The sequence below is a fragment of the Pezoporus occidentalis genome, unplaced genomic scaffold (genome assembly GCF_034315485.1).
Source record: "Pezoporus occidentalis ecotype Australia unplaced genomic scaffold, CSIRO_AGI_Poc_V1 ctg7, whole genome shotgun sequence".
In the NCBI taxonomy this organism is placed as follows: domain Eukaryota; kingdom Metazoa; phylum Chordata; class Aves; order Psittaciformes; family Psittacidae; genus Pezoporus; species Pezoporus occidentalis.
The window spans coordinates 6,047,365-6,061,812 of record NW_026916052.1 but is presented as its reverse complement, the minus strand read 5'-3'; the positions used below and the strand labels follow the sequence as shown (position 1 = coordinate 6,061,812).

Here is a 14,448-nt window from a genome sequence, read left to right as displayed (position 1 = left end):
ATTTCTGCCCCAGAAGAACTCTGCAGGAGAAAGAGCTCTCTAAGTTGTTCAGTGTCCACAATACATTTGAAAGAGTTGGTGTCAGGGATGTTTGTAATTATTGAAAATATTAAATAATGCAGACTAACAGAAACAAGGCAAAGTACATAAGTGGGGAGGGGGAGCATTCCTCTGCTATCCCTCAGCTCTTTCAGGTTTTACTCTGACAGACAAGAGTAAATTCCCTGAGGAATTTTTTCCTGTCTGTGGCTGTTTTACTCTCTTTTTCTCCTGGGGAGTGGAGGGTGAGGAGGAGAAAGAGTAATTTCTGCTTTCCTTCTGCTTCTTCATCTCTGATGGCTTCTTCACCAGGAAAGAGGATATGAACAATGTCAGGAACCTGCTCATTCTTTACTATTTTCCCTTTTCTTTCTCATCACGGAAAGACGGAAGTGGGAAATGATGGCAGGCACTCAATATCCACTCATCTTTTCAATCCAGCTCTTTAACTGCTTTTGTTATTCAGTGGCATGATGATCTTTGGCTCATTATTTACTGGCTGTTTAATTTAAATATATCCCCATCAGGGAGCCAAAAGATCCAGTCTCAGAGCTTTCACATGATTTGTCTAACCACTCTCTAAATTATTTATCATGGCTCTGCACAGTCTGGAGATTTCTTTCCTTTTTTTTTGGTTGTTTTGTTTTGTTATTTTTTTTATTCTTTTAAACGCTATGATTTGATCCCAAACATCTGTAAGAAATCATGACTGACCTCCCATCTGGCTAACAACTCAGCTCTGTCCTGAGGCTGGGTAGTGTCAAGTGTGTGCGCTCCGTCTCAAAAGCCTTAAATTCCTGACATGGTGAAATTCTTTTCTTACATGTTTATTGACAGAAGGCGAGATGGGAAGGGTTGGGAAGGGAAAAGAAAGGAAGGGAAGGGAAAGCAATATCAAGATGCTGCGCCGCTGGGCCAGAAGCGAGTGGAACATCTTGTTACGGAAATGGCCATGAAAACGCTCCTCCCTGCCTTAGAAAATTAGCTATTTAAAGCAGGATCAATTGACGGTCCTCTTTGCTGCTGTTGTCTTTTGGATGTGGCATGTGTAAATAATATTTCCTCATGAAAGAAAACTTCCAGCGGTGACAGCACTCCTCTGGCCGCTTCCTGTCCCAAAGGGGAAGAATCAGCTGGAAATGGCATCTCCCTCCAAACAGAAACCCCAGGATTTGTGTTTTGGTTTTCCTCTCAAACTTTAGACAAGTGAATTTTGACTCCTAAATGCCATAAGATGGCCCAAATGGGGCACAATTTCTAAGATGCATTTGGGCACTGGACTTACATAGGACAACACCCATGTAAAAGTGAAAGTATGTGGAGAAAATTAACAAAACTATGTGACTTAGAGCAAAGCCCTCTTTTCCCTTTTATATCTGTAGAGTCAAAGTGGAAATACGTTTTAAAGCAGTTCTTTGAAACAGGTTCCTTTACTTTTGCCAATGTCAGTGAGCAAAAACTTGGCTAATCACAGTTCCTAACTCCTCAAGTGATGGGGTCACATCTTTCCAAAGACTGGAGTTATCAAACACCCAGAGATGGAGGGGAGCCCCTCTATGTTTTGTTAATTGCATTTTGCTTATGTTTTCTCCCTTTCTCTCACTTAGTTTTTGATTTTCCAGGGAGATTAACCGACACCCAGTTTAAGCACCCTCAAACTTTCCTCAAGTTGAGATGCACATCTGGATCCCAGCTCTACAGCTCGAGCCCATTGCTGTTTGTTGCTGTTTGCGTTGCTGCAGGCCCCACTTAGGGATTGTACAAAGTGTTCTTCTAAAAAAAATAAATACTGGAGTGTCCGTACAGCATTAGAGGAGAAACGCATTCCTTCTGTAACGTGCTGTTGCCTGATCATTACAGAAGCACAGAAAAGAAACTCGGTGGGGACATAAGGCACTTGGGGCTTTAGAAGAAAATGTTTTTGCAGTATTAGGGGCTTGGAGTCATCCTCATTTCCATGTAAGCCCCTGTACTAAGTAAAGGGAGATCACCAGGCTTTTGAGAATCATTCAGATGTCCTTATAAGGGAACTTAAAGACCTCATTTAGCACAAGGATTCGATGAGATTCAGGCCAGCTGAGCCTGGCCTATAGAGGCAGGGATCTCTTCTCAAGCTGATTTATAAGTCCTAGCAGAGAAAGAGCTGTTGAGTGACCCCATTGATGAGACCTGAAGGTTGTGAAGAAGTTGCAGGCCTGCTGGAGATGATGGAGGTATTGACCATCTTCTTGTCTCTCCTATGTCTATCCACCTGCCCCCAAACTCTTTGTTTTATTTTTATTGGGATATTCTTTGGATGAGCCCTATTAAACGCATCGGTAGCATTGAAATTTGCCGATGCCAATAAACCCATCTGTTTTATTAACTAACTGCAGCCTCTGGAGTGTTTCTCACTGACTGAGGCATGAGCAGCCCTTTCTGCTGTCTCCAGCACTGTGTGTCAGTGCCGGGAACAATGGGAGGGGACCCAGGAGGTCGCTGGCAGGAAGCGCTGCTTCCCCCGGATAATTAACCGGCTGGGAGACTGAGGAACGAAGATAGCAGGAGACACACACAGTACAAACTGCTGAAACAATAAACAAACAAACCAATGACCAGCACTTCCTTTTCTTATATTGTTAAAGCTGCTTCCTTAATTCAGGTGGCCCCAAACCCACCCCTCAAAAAGCAGGCTTTTAGGCTCACTAATTCTTAACCTCTTCACTACCAGTGCTTGCTGAAGGTGTAAGCCAAGGTTTTTGAAGGTGATAGCCAGCACCTACCATTCCTCCTTGGGGCTTGCTGGAGCAATTAGGGGTCCCTGTTTCTGAAAGCGATAAAAACACTCTCACCAAAAATTGAACAAAGGGAGATTTAGTTTGGCTGTAAGGCTGCATGGCTGTGACACCCTGATGTCAGGACTGTGCCCCCTGTAGGTACCAGCATCCAGACTGGCAGGTGACTCAGTCTAACTCTTAAAATGCTGATATTGTCAGAGAAACTGGACACAGAGCCAAGACCCAGAGGCAACCTGGATCAGAGCTTTGTGGCTCAAACCCAGGTCCTTTTTCACTCTTGCAGCTGTCCTCCAATGTGCCATTGTCTCTTTTAGAAGGGGATCAGCTGTGCCACCAGTGCTCCCTATCCTCCGCACTGCTGAGCATCCAACTGCACACTTCCACTGAAATCCTCTCTTCTGACTCCAGGGGGGACTTTTGCCCACAGTCTCCTCCCCCCATCCAAACCGTTCTTTAGATGGGCTGCTGTTTTGTTTTTCTGACCTGTTACTGACAGAATTATGAAAGCAGAAATCAGGCACCTCCCCACCCCGGGTAATTTTTGCAGATGTCTCATTGAAGAGCAGCAGGGGATTGCCTTTGTTTCTGTGCACAGAGCATCATGTGCATATTTTATCCCGCAGAGGCTGGTGCCAGTGGTACGCAGGAGCTGAAGTGACGGCATATCCCCGCATCCACTGATTGGTGAATCTGACTCCACCATGTCCTCAGCAAAATACTGTCAGGGAGAAGATGCAGCCAGGGACCACTGCAGAGAATTAGGCTGATCCTGCTGGAGCTGGAAAATGGCTTTTCCAAAGAGGTACTGGTGTTTTTCCCTGTCAGCCTGCAGATTTGGAGTCAGGCAGGAGCAGGGGTGCTCAGGGAGGGGGCCAATGGCCCATCCCTGGACTCCCTCTGTCCTGGCAGCACCAGTAAAGGCTGTCCTGGGGTAGGTCCTGCCTGCTGCTGAGTGCTCCCAGCTAACAGCTTATTTGTTGTTACTTTAAATACCCACTGTTTGTGTTAAGCACAGCAAGAAGTCTAGTAAACTGAAATGGTGACATTTAAAAAATGAAATCTCTCAAATACACATTTGATCTTTCTAATAAGGAAGTTACCTGCTAAATACCAAGAATTATAGAATAGTTTTGGGTTGGAAGTAACCTTAAGGATCATTTAGTTCTGCTGCGGGCAGGGACACCTTTCACTAGACCATTTCCAGGGATGACGCATCCACAACTTCTCTGAGAAGCCTGTTCAAGTGCCTCACCCCTATAGTAAATATATATCTAATCTACAACTCCCCTCTTTCAGTTTAAAACCAATCCCCCTTGTCCTATCACCATATGTCCTTGTAAAAAGGCCCTCTCCATTTTTCTTGTAGGCCCCCTGCAGGTACTGGAAAGCTGCTCTAAGGTCTCTCCAGAGCAGGTATAGAGATTAGGCAGTGTGAGAGAAAACCCACCACAGTTGCACATCATCACAGAAACTAAAAAGGCCCACAGTCTTCTGCCACAGACACTGTGGGATGCCCTTTAGCTCTGCTCAGAGCTGAGCACTAGCAATGCTTTGCAGTGCTGTCAGCCTTGATGGGCCACCCCAGCTCGAATCCCCATACCACAGGGGAACTGGGCATCTGGAGAAATTGTGGGTGGTGTGGATATGATGAGGGACAGCAAATCCTGCTGCTCTGCCATGACTGACATCTGCTGTGTGTCCATGGCATGTGTTTTTAAGAAGGGTGGGAGTGGGTCATTGGAGAACAGCTCTCCCTCACCCTCTTGGGCAGATGAGCCTCCCTCTAACCAAGAAATGCCCTGGCAGGTTTCCATCCATAGCGCCTGGTATATTTTGGCATGTTTCAAGGCTCAGTGAAGTGTTTTTGGAGACTATTTTTCTACTGCCAAAATCCCTCTGTGTCACAGTGTGTGTCTCCACAGTGCAGAGTCAAGTGGAGACATGATGGATTTGCACGTCCAATCTTCAGTAAAAAGGAAAGAATATGGAGCAAACTCTTTCTGAGCACAAGTTCTTCAATTTCAAGGGCTTCCAACACCCAAAGTTACTTATATGGTGCTATTCCCCTGAAATCTGCAAAGGGATGCTGTGTTCAACCAACTGCTGAAACCTGAGGTGCTATGAGAACAGCTTTGAATGGAGCTGGTATGTCAGGAAGATGCTGTAAAAAACCCAGTTCCTGTTTTCATGTCATGAATCAACACTTCCACTGAAATTTCTTTGCTAACTGATTCATTACTGTATGTCATTCTAACAGCAGTCATCTGCTATATGCCTATTTTCACAGTGTTAAACCGAAAGCCAGGCTTTACGGTTTAAATAGAATATCTCTGTTTCTTGTGGAAAAGATAGGATGTGTGCTCTTTAGGACTTTACGTATGACAAGGGTGAATCATCCAGATGATGATGGAAACTTTCTTAGGCAACATCAGTCCTCCTTTGCCCACTTTGTTTATCTTCAGTGATTCTGTGCAGTGAATTTACTCTGAGAGCCTTAAAAAACAGCATAAGTAGACATGGAAACTATCTCCCTGTTCTCAGAAGACCGAAACACAATCCCTGCCTGGCTGTGGCACTGAAAATAACATAACACTTTCATCAGGAGCCCCCAGATTTTCAAACCCCTCTGTATGCTGTGCTTGAGAGACTCCTAAGAGTAACTTTATTTGCAGCCACCGGACTGGAAAAGCAGTTTTCTTTCTTTCCTCTCTTTGCTGTGTTAGTCCTTGTCAATTCAGTTAACATCCTGAGTCCATGTGAGACAGCAAATGTCATTTGCGGAATTGCTGGGTTTGGCAGGGGGGGGAGCATGTATGTTCTGCTGCCAGTTTTTCCAGCCCTTGTACTTCTTACTGAAGAGTGGAAAAGGCACCCGCCTTTGTACATTGAAGAACATAATAACCCAGTTTGGGCTACTGGGGAGCTTGGCTTGCACGCCAACTGTAAACCCGGTGGGATGGCTGGTATAGGAAAAAGAAGAATGCAAATTAACAAATACAGCCAGGAGACATATATGGTGACTTGCCTCCTTTCCAGCTTTGGGCAGTGAGACTGCCTTGAGTGCTCCACCTTTGTCTTGTGCTGAATGAAGACCATGTGAGTACAAGGGGTTTGAAACCAAATGATCTTTAAGGTCCTTTCCAACCCAAACCATTCTATGATTCTATGATCTCAATTCCAAAGACCAGGTCTCTAGGTGGGCAGATTGCAGGGCCCTGCATCCAATTAACAAAGATTTCTGAGTACTATGCAGTCATAGCCACTTAAAAGTTGAAAGTAAATGTCAACTAATGTGTGGCATACCAGAGACAAGCAGAACATTGTAACATACTTCTTAATTTATGTACCCTGTTTAAGGTCAATCTGGCCTTCTAATTACATGTCTGCAAAGGCTAAACTCATTCATAAGAGGAAAAACCATATTATCCTGGACAGCAAAAGTCTGATGGAGATGTGGTAAATAGACAAAAAAATGCTGTTCTAAATGATATTATTGTCCTTGTCTAGAAGAGATTCACCTCCTTTTGTGCAACACCTATCATAAAGAAGGCATTTTCCATAAAATGGTTCCCAAACTAAACGTTACTAACCATAATGCCTTGCACAGCTGCATTTTGTGTTCTGTGCGGTCAGGCAAAAAAGGACCTGGTTTTGCAGACAGTGATACGGAGGAACCTTCAGGACAAATATTTAGGTCCTACGCTGCATTATAATCCGTTAGTGGCAAGAATGCCAAACAGCAGCTAAACATCAGGGGAAAGGATGTGCCTCAGCTGTGGATGGAGGCAGTGTTGACCTTGGCTTTTCCCTCTACCTGCATTAGCACAACACGTAGGATGTGCAAGAGATTTTGTAGCTTTTGGAGCTTTGTTCTTCCCTTTCTTCTCCCTGTGGCAGGGTTTGCAGTGCTGGATAGGCAGCAAGGGTTTGTGTCTGTAGCACTGAGTAGCTGTTACATGATTGCCTTGACTACAGGGGATTGGTCTGGAGGAACCTGGAGCAGCCCCCCTGTCTTGTGCTCCAGAGACTAGGAGCGCCAAGACCAGGATGCTCATGCCAGACCTAGGGCATAAGGGGATCATGCAGCTGGCATGGCATGTATTGGTATTCTTGACAAAACTGGTTATGCCCTTGTACTCCTGGATTCTCCCTAAGCAGTGAATGGGTTATCTGATGCAAACTTCTGAAGCAGCTGTCTGAAGCTGACACTGACCTAAGGACCACGTGTATCATCTAGAGGAATATACAGACACATGTAAAATTTGCTGGAGCTGGTGTGCCTGCAGACTGGGGTTCAGGAGAGCTGTGTGTGCTGGAGGATGATTTCAGCTGCTTTCTGCAGTGTGACCAGCCTGGTGGTGAGCAGCAGGGAGAGGAGACAGAGGCAGGAGATGAGCACTGTGTCTTTCTAGCATTCTCCACATGAAAACACAGCTTGATTCAACTAGTGGCACTAATCAGGGATAATACTTTGGTAAGGTTCCAGATTTTCTTTATGACTGACCCCAAGGAGTTTATGTTTTTTTCCACCTACAAAAACCTGTCATATGTGTGGTAAGAATTTCTTGTCTTTTCATCTTTTTTCCCTTTCTCCCCCCTCTCCCAATTCCAAGACAAAAATCTACTTTCTCCATTTTGAGATAAATGGGACATCACTGATGGAAATAGGTCCCTTGCCACCTCTTACATCTGTGAGCTGATAAAGAGCAAGGGTGTTTTAGGATCCTGGCCAAGAGTGGCATCTACAAAGTTACTGTTAATAGCTGCTGTTCTGAAGGCGCAGGCTAAAGGTGGAATGAACGTGTTAAGTGGCTTGGTGATACCACTGCTAGAATTAGAAACACTTCAGGGACTTCATGTGGTTAGTCCGCAAAACACTTCTGAGAAGAAAGTTTTTGCAGTTCCTGTTTTCCTGGTGGGCAAATTAGTCAGGATTGCTAAAGCAGAATTTAGATTTGGGTATTTATGCCTATTAATCATTTTCTCAGATTGCTAGCTCCTTACCTGAACAAGCTGAAAGGAGACGTAGTCAGGGCTTTCCTCCTCTTCTGCCATCCATCTTTGGTCCCAGCCAGTTCACACCAGCCACATCCAATGAAAAGGATATATATGTTGTTAGCAGATGCAGGTGGATGTCTGCTCAGTGGCTGTGTCTGTCCTTTTCCCAGGATACCCTGGGGTAACAGTCAAGTTTATGTATTTCTTGGACTTCAGGTTAGGTCCTCTAATTTAGCCGCAATTAGTGGCTCTTTCCTATACATTTTTAAAATTAGCACGAGTCTGCTTGTGGTTTTGGTATTTACACTGTCCAGTGGCAATGAGTTCCACAGTTTAACCTGGTGCTATGTGAAAATGTACTTCTTTGTCTCCTTTTTACCCTGCAGCCTGATGATATTTGTGACAACCCCCACAATTCTGCACTGTGAAGAATGGTAAGTAATATTCCCCACTGAGTTTTTAAAAGCACTTCTGATAATCATTCTTGACATCCTGCATGATTTTTTTCAGTCACATATCTCCTTTTTCAAGCTAAGGAACTCCTTAGCTAAGGAGCCACTGTTTAATCTTTTCTTGTACGCCAGCTTTATCACTGATGGTAATTTCATACATAGTAAAAAAACAGGTACCATCAAGAACTAATAAATTGCCCAGACAGACCGAGGGAAGAATTTTGTTTTCCAGCCTGGTCCAATAGAAGCTGCATTCAAGGCAGAAGGAGAGGCAGCACAAAATGTACCTGAAGTTTCTCTGGAACATAATTGCCTTAGTAGTATAAGGTATTGCACTTTTCAGAAACCAGTTTTCACTACCAGTTCAACAGCACAGAAATCTGAGCAACTGCCCTAAAATTATCATCCAGATTACGTATTTCTGAGCCTTTTAGTGATAAGATCTGAAATGAGAATTAGTATTTTTCCAGTGTTTCACAGGATACATGCTCATGAGAACAAATTACATGTGTTGTACCTACAAATACCCATGGCCATGTATTTTTAATTTAACTTGGATACTGATGTCAGTAACCAGAAAGACAACACAGATGCTTTGGGTCCCGGACCCAGATGTTTTGGTCGCTGTGACAACACCTGTGCTGACTCTGTTGGCAGCACTAGCAGCCCCAACACAACTGCTGTTGCTGCATGGCCCTCAGAGGAGCAAACAAGCCTGGTCCTCACACAGTAGGGGCCTAGGCAGCAGCCTGAGCAGGATGCAGAGGCTTTTCTCTGTTGCAAAGTTACCTCAGGAGCTCGAGGGAAAGAAAAAGTGAAGTTGCTAATATTTTACTCCCTTTGTTCTCTGAATAGTAGGGGAAGAAGGACACAGCTTGTTGTTGCTTACAACAAAGCAGATGAACTTTGGACTTTTTCTCTATTTACATTAGAATTTGCAACATGGGAAGGGTCAGAGATAGGTACATCCCAGATGGGCTCCTGTGCCAAAGTGGAGAAGAGGTAACAATGGTTCAGAAGTTTTGGCAATCAGTGATATGGGAAATTCACCTAAACTGCTAGTGGGCTCCCCTGCATAACCAAATCTTTCACACTGGAGTGATTTAATCACTGGAGTGATTTAATATTGGTGGTTTCATTTCACACTTGTTAATAAGGTTAATAAGTCTTTCTTTCAATGACTTTGCAAGTATACCTTAAGAAAGGCAGGATGGAGAAACACTTGAAATACCCTAGTTACAGACCACTTCTTTTTATTTGTGTGTTAGTAAACATTTTATTTCAGTCTCAGTGTATTGTTTCTGCATGAGCACAGGTGCCAGACAGTGTTGTTTATACATACCTTTCAGAGAGGAGCAATACTTGATGATTCAGTGAGACATCAGTGCTTTGTTAAAATTCTCCAGGTATAACTGGGGGCTTTCCTGTAATCAAATGAGTGGGTAGAAGATACAGAGTTTTGTTTGGAGGTTTTTTTCCACAGACAAGCTATTATTATTGCTGAGAAGATGGGAGATGTAATGCAAATGACAAAATATAGATGACGGCTGTATTACCAAGAAGCAGAAAACACAATCAAATGGAAAAGAGAAGTACTAGGACAAGTGTCTCAACAAGGTCAGACTGTTTGCCAAAGGAGCAGCATGATGCATCACACTCAACCCAATTAACAAGGCTATTTAAATTTGAAAAAATTCTTGCTTTGGTCAAAAATTGACTGAAGCATTTGAAGAAAGGTGGCCGTTAAAGATTAGTACAGAGAGCAGGAAGGAAAACGTATATATATTTTCCTTGTCAGCAAAGTATTTTCCAGTCATAAGAGTGTCTTGCGCAGCATGCTGATCTCGCAGATGGTGCAGTAAATCAGGGCTAACTCTGAACGTGTCAGTGGAATTATCTTTGTGTAAATGTTATCTGAATTGGTCCCTAGCTGTGAAAGACAGGGATTGCCTTGGGGCATAAGTACAGATAGAAGAACTAAAGGGATTTTATTTTCCCTTTTTCTTGTTTTTTTTTTTTTTTTTCCTTGGAGTCTGACTCACTTTGTGGCTTTGAGCATTTTGCATAATTCTTTTGCCTTGGTTTCCTCCTTGCAAAGTCAGCTGATAGTTCCAGAGGAGCTCTTGAGTGGAGAACCTTTGATTATGGAAATTGCTATGGAAATGGTTGTTTATTACCGCTAATAGAAGTGATATAATACATGAGAAAATTTTAGCTTAGCCAAGGGACTTGGAGGGCAAAAGGCACCACAGATTCACCAGTGGCTGTATTTTGAAGTACGGACTATTATTCCATATGATGAAGAGAACTTTCAGCTCGAAGGGAAAGATACCACTAAGAATACAGTCCTGTGATTGCGCAGGTCTGACTTCAAAACTCAGTGCAAATTCCTTGTGACTTGCAAGTGAATTCAATATCAGGCAGTAGTGACCACAAGCCCTCCTTTATTAATGTCTGTTTGGCTTATATATTAGATTTGAGGGTGTTTTGCAATATCACTGTACATGTGTAGAATTTGGAGGTCTAAGGAGAGACTGTGGGTTTATAAATCCCACTGCACTCCTTCCCTCTCCCTCATTGCTCTTCCAAAAGACACATCTAACTTCTAGTTAAAGATTGTGAGCAGTGGGGTCTGTACTGGTTGCCTATACAGTGTCAGGAATATTCATTAAAGTATATGGGCATGTTATCACAATAATCTCATTTGGACTTGAGACAAGGGATGCTCACAGACAAAAAAAATCCCACCTGTGTACTACATAGTGGCTGACGTACTGCCAGAAGGGAGCAAGCTGGCAACCTAGTAGCAGTGACAGATCAAAGCCAGGGAGTGATGTTTTCCTAATGTCTCAGATAATGAAGGGCTAAGTAAAAGAAAAGAGAGCTTCTGAACTTACACAGTTTCTGAAGAGAAGAATTCAGAAGCCTACTCACCATGAATGCATCCTTCAGCTTTCTAATAGTAGAATCTGGGTATGTCAAAAACAGAAGATTCCTGGCCTTTACTATGACCCTGGACATTGAAGATGGGATTTATTTTGCCTAAATGTAGCCCAGTGTCTGGCCTCCTTCTACAGTCAGTGGAGGAAAAGATGGTTATGTATGCAATTTCTGTCTGTCCATGGGCTATAGAAGCAACCTAGATAGACCAGATGCTAACTTACAGATAGCTAAAATTAACAAGATGAATTGCCTTTTTACTTCATATGTTTAACAAATTGTGCACTTTCCCCACAGTTGTGTATAAGGTCTCTGTTTTACAGGGAAAGAGGAAAGTGTTGCTGAGATGAGCTGACTTCTCTGAAGACAGCAACAGAGCTGAGATTCAAACACATGTGAACCCAACTCCAGTCTTCCCCCGCTTCCCCTTCTTTCAGATTATACTGCCTCCCAATTCTAGATATACTCCCAAAATTCTAGATTCTGTACAGGAAACCATTTCCACTTCTCCACACAGGCATAAAGGAGGGTCAAAAAATGTGGCTGAATGGCCAGACACAGCCAGCTCTGTCAGGCAGGTTCTGAGATTGAGGGTTCCTTGTGGGACATGCAGGGCTCATTACCAGCCTCTGCTAATTTCAGTTTCTTGAAGGTGAGTGGCAAGGTTCAGAAAATTCGCCTTATGAAGAAATATGCAGTGATTTACCTGCCTTGCCTGACAACAGCATTGCATAGTTGTTGTTGTTCTCTTTGCTGAGCATATGGAAGCTGAGTGCTCCCTGGCTAGTATCCAGACATCCAAAAGTTAAATTGATGGGAATTGCCATGAGGGTTCTAGCTAATGGGAGACATAAAGAATGAAGCCTGTTTTATTTTGGTTGTTTCTTTTCTTATGAGAATTTTCTTCACAGAACAAACCTAGATACAATTGCATGCAGCATATTTTTTCTGTGTCTCCCTCCTGGGGACGATTTACACCAAGTTGTGATCTGTTTTGCTGTTCCAGCCCATTGGGCTCATCAGTTTATTCAACCAAATTTTTAAATGACCCTATTTTTCCTGACTTTGGAAAAAGTGGGAAGAATCTAATTACACTTCTGGGCATGGGGAGTAATGTCAGGGTGGTGGGATGGACAGGAGGACTCTGCTTCTCAAATGGAGTAGCTCACTGGGCAAACCTATTGGGGTGGCTTGGGTGATTTGCACATTAGTCATCAGTATACAGGATATGCTTTAAGCTACTTAGCTGGTGTCTGCAGAATCCAGTGCAGGATGCTTAGTGGTTTCTTATCCGCAGGGACAGATGTTACACAGGAGCTTAGATATGCACCTGTAGTTAGATTAAATATTTGAGGGCCTATCTTCTTCAAGCCATTAGAGCTTGGGGTCCCTCTTCACAGACTGCTGTATATGAACTCTCTGGACCAAGCTGTAGATTAATAGCTCTGCAGATGGAGAAATATTTTTCCCCCCTAAATCACAGTTCTGTTCCATTTTATGTTGCTTGCTAGATTAAGTTTTAGAGCTGAGTTTTGAGGGGTTTTATGCAAATTGAGACCAAAAATTTTTACTGTTGTACAGTTCTGAAAGGCTTTTTTTTTCCTCTTTTTGCCGTAAGCAAAACTCTGGAAATCAAAGGTGATTCATCTTTAAGCAGCAAGAGATTTAAACCAAACAATCCTTTTTGATTTATGATAATGACAAAGATTGCAGAGTGATGACGGGTCAGATGAAAACTCACACTGCACTGATTCTTATGCTAAATATTATATTCTTGCACTCAACTAATTCTTCACTATCAGTTTTATTTGTGGGTATTATTTATTTTAAAAGTTTTTATTTATTGGCAGAGTGTGATTGACAGCCTTGGAAAAAGAAGTCTGCAATTCAGAGAACTGATGTAAAATTTCCTCATGCAGCCCTGCCAGTATGCCTCAGCTCTTCAGGAACACAATGAAAGAGTAAAAGAACATGAAACCATCTTTCTGTGGTGAGATTAAAGGTCTGGCCTGGTAGCCTGTTTTCAGCAGTGACCCATAAGAGCTCTCTGGTGGGGAGGGGGAATGTGCCATGAAAGAAGAGGAAATGCATGGTGTTAATTGCTCCCAAATATTCCCCCAGTCACCAACAATTTGTGGCTTTTAGGGTTCCCACACTGAAGGCTCGCACATGTAGGCACACTCACAGCATCGTCAGGCACACACACAGCAGCATCCTGTGGCAAGACGTTCCACTTTCTTAACTGCATTTCTTGTGAGAACAAAATATTATTGGCTTTTGGTTTTGTTTCATTGGTTGGTTGGTTTGTTGGTTTTTTGTCACCTGCTGTTTTTATTGGGAGGGAAAGGGGGTATCTCTATGCCATTAGTGGGAAAGACTTTTGGTTTCTGAGCCTTTTCTTCAGTGACACAATTTCCTTTTTTGCTGATTTCAGGCCTAGACTAAAACATTAATGAACACTAAAAAATAAGTCAGTCCCAATCATAAGATATATTTTTTTTAAATCAACCTTTTTTTTTTGATTTTTTAAGCTATTTTACCACCCTTGTGGATTTATAACTGCTGGAAGTACTTCTCTGTCATGCTTTTTATCTGTTTTATTTCATTTTTTCCTGCACCATAAATTTAGACAGCTTTTTGCTTATTTAAGCTAAGCTTCCATGAATCTGCCTGACTCCAGGAGCCAGTTTTAAAAAATGGGTCAATTACTGTCAGACTGAAGACAAAGTCATAAGAGCTTTCAGGACTAGGATTTCTTTATTGTTGTAATTGTTTTGTTTTCAGAAAACTCATTCAAGAAACATTTAAACCATGCTGTACTTAACACAGGCTACTCCAGAGAGTCACAGCTGGATTTTATGGCTAGGACAGAGAATCAGAGAAAAGTAGGTCTGGAAGGGGCCTGTTAATATAATCTGGCTCACCCCCCTTTCCGAGACAGATTCCTGTGTTGTTTGTTTGTCCAAGCTGGCCTTAAATTTCCTCCCATGACATGGAGCCTGCAGCCTTGCTAGATAACTAATTCCAGTGCTTAACTGTCTTTATCATTAGAAAGATTTCCTGATATCTAAATTAAGTTGCTCTTGCTGAGTCCTAAGCTCAGTATTTCTTATCCTACTCTCAATAGAGCTGAAGAACATTTATTTGCCTTTTCTTTGAAGCAGGCTTTTAGATCATGTCTTTCCTTGGTCCTCTCTTCCCTACACTAAACAACCACCTTCCTCCTCTCTCTTCTCACTATG

The 14,448-nt window shown here is 42.8% G+C and overlaps 2 long non-coding RNA genes across 5 annotated transcripts in view; both read left to right on the top strand.

The window, feature by feature from the left end:
- LOC134175694 (uncharacterized) overlaps positions 1 to 14,448 on the top strand; it is a 117,593-nt gene that overhangs the window by 28,780 nt on the left and 74,365 nt on the right. The gene's annotated exons all lie outside the window — the stretch shown is intronic.
- LOC134175614 (uncharacterized) lies at positions 1,604 to 5,305 on the top strand. The gene is made up of 3 exons (XR_009969075.1): positions 1,604 to 2,252; positions 3,440 to 3,618; positions 4,739 to 5,305. It is a non-coding gene; the product is annotated as an uncharacterized LOC134175614 (long non-coding RNA).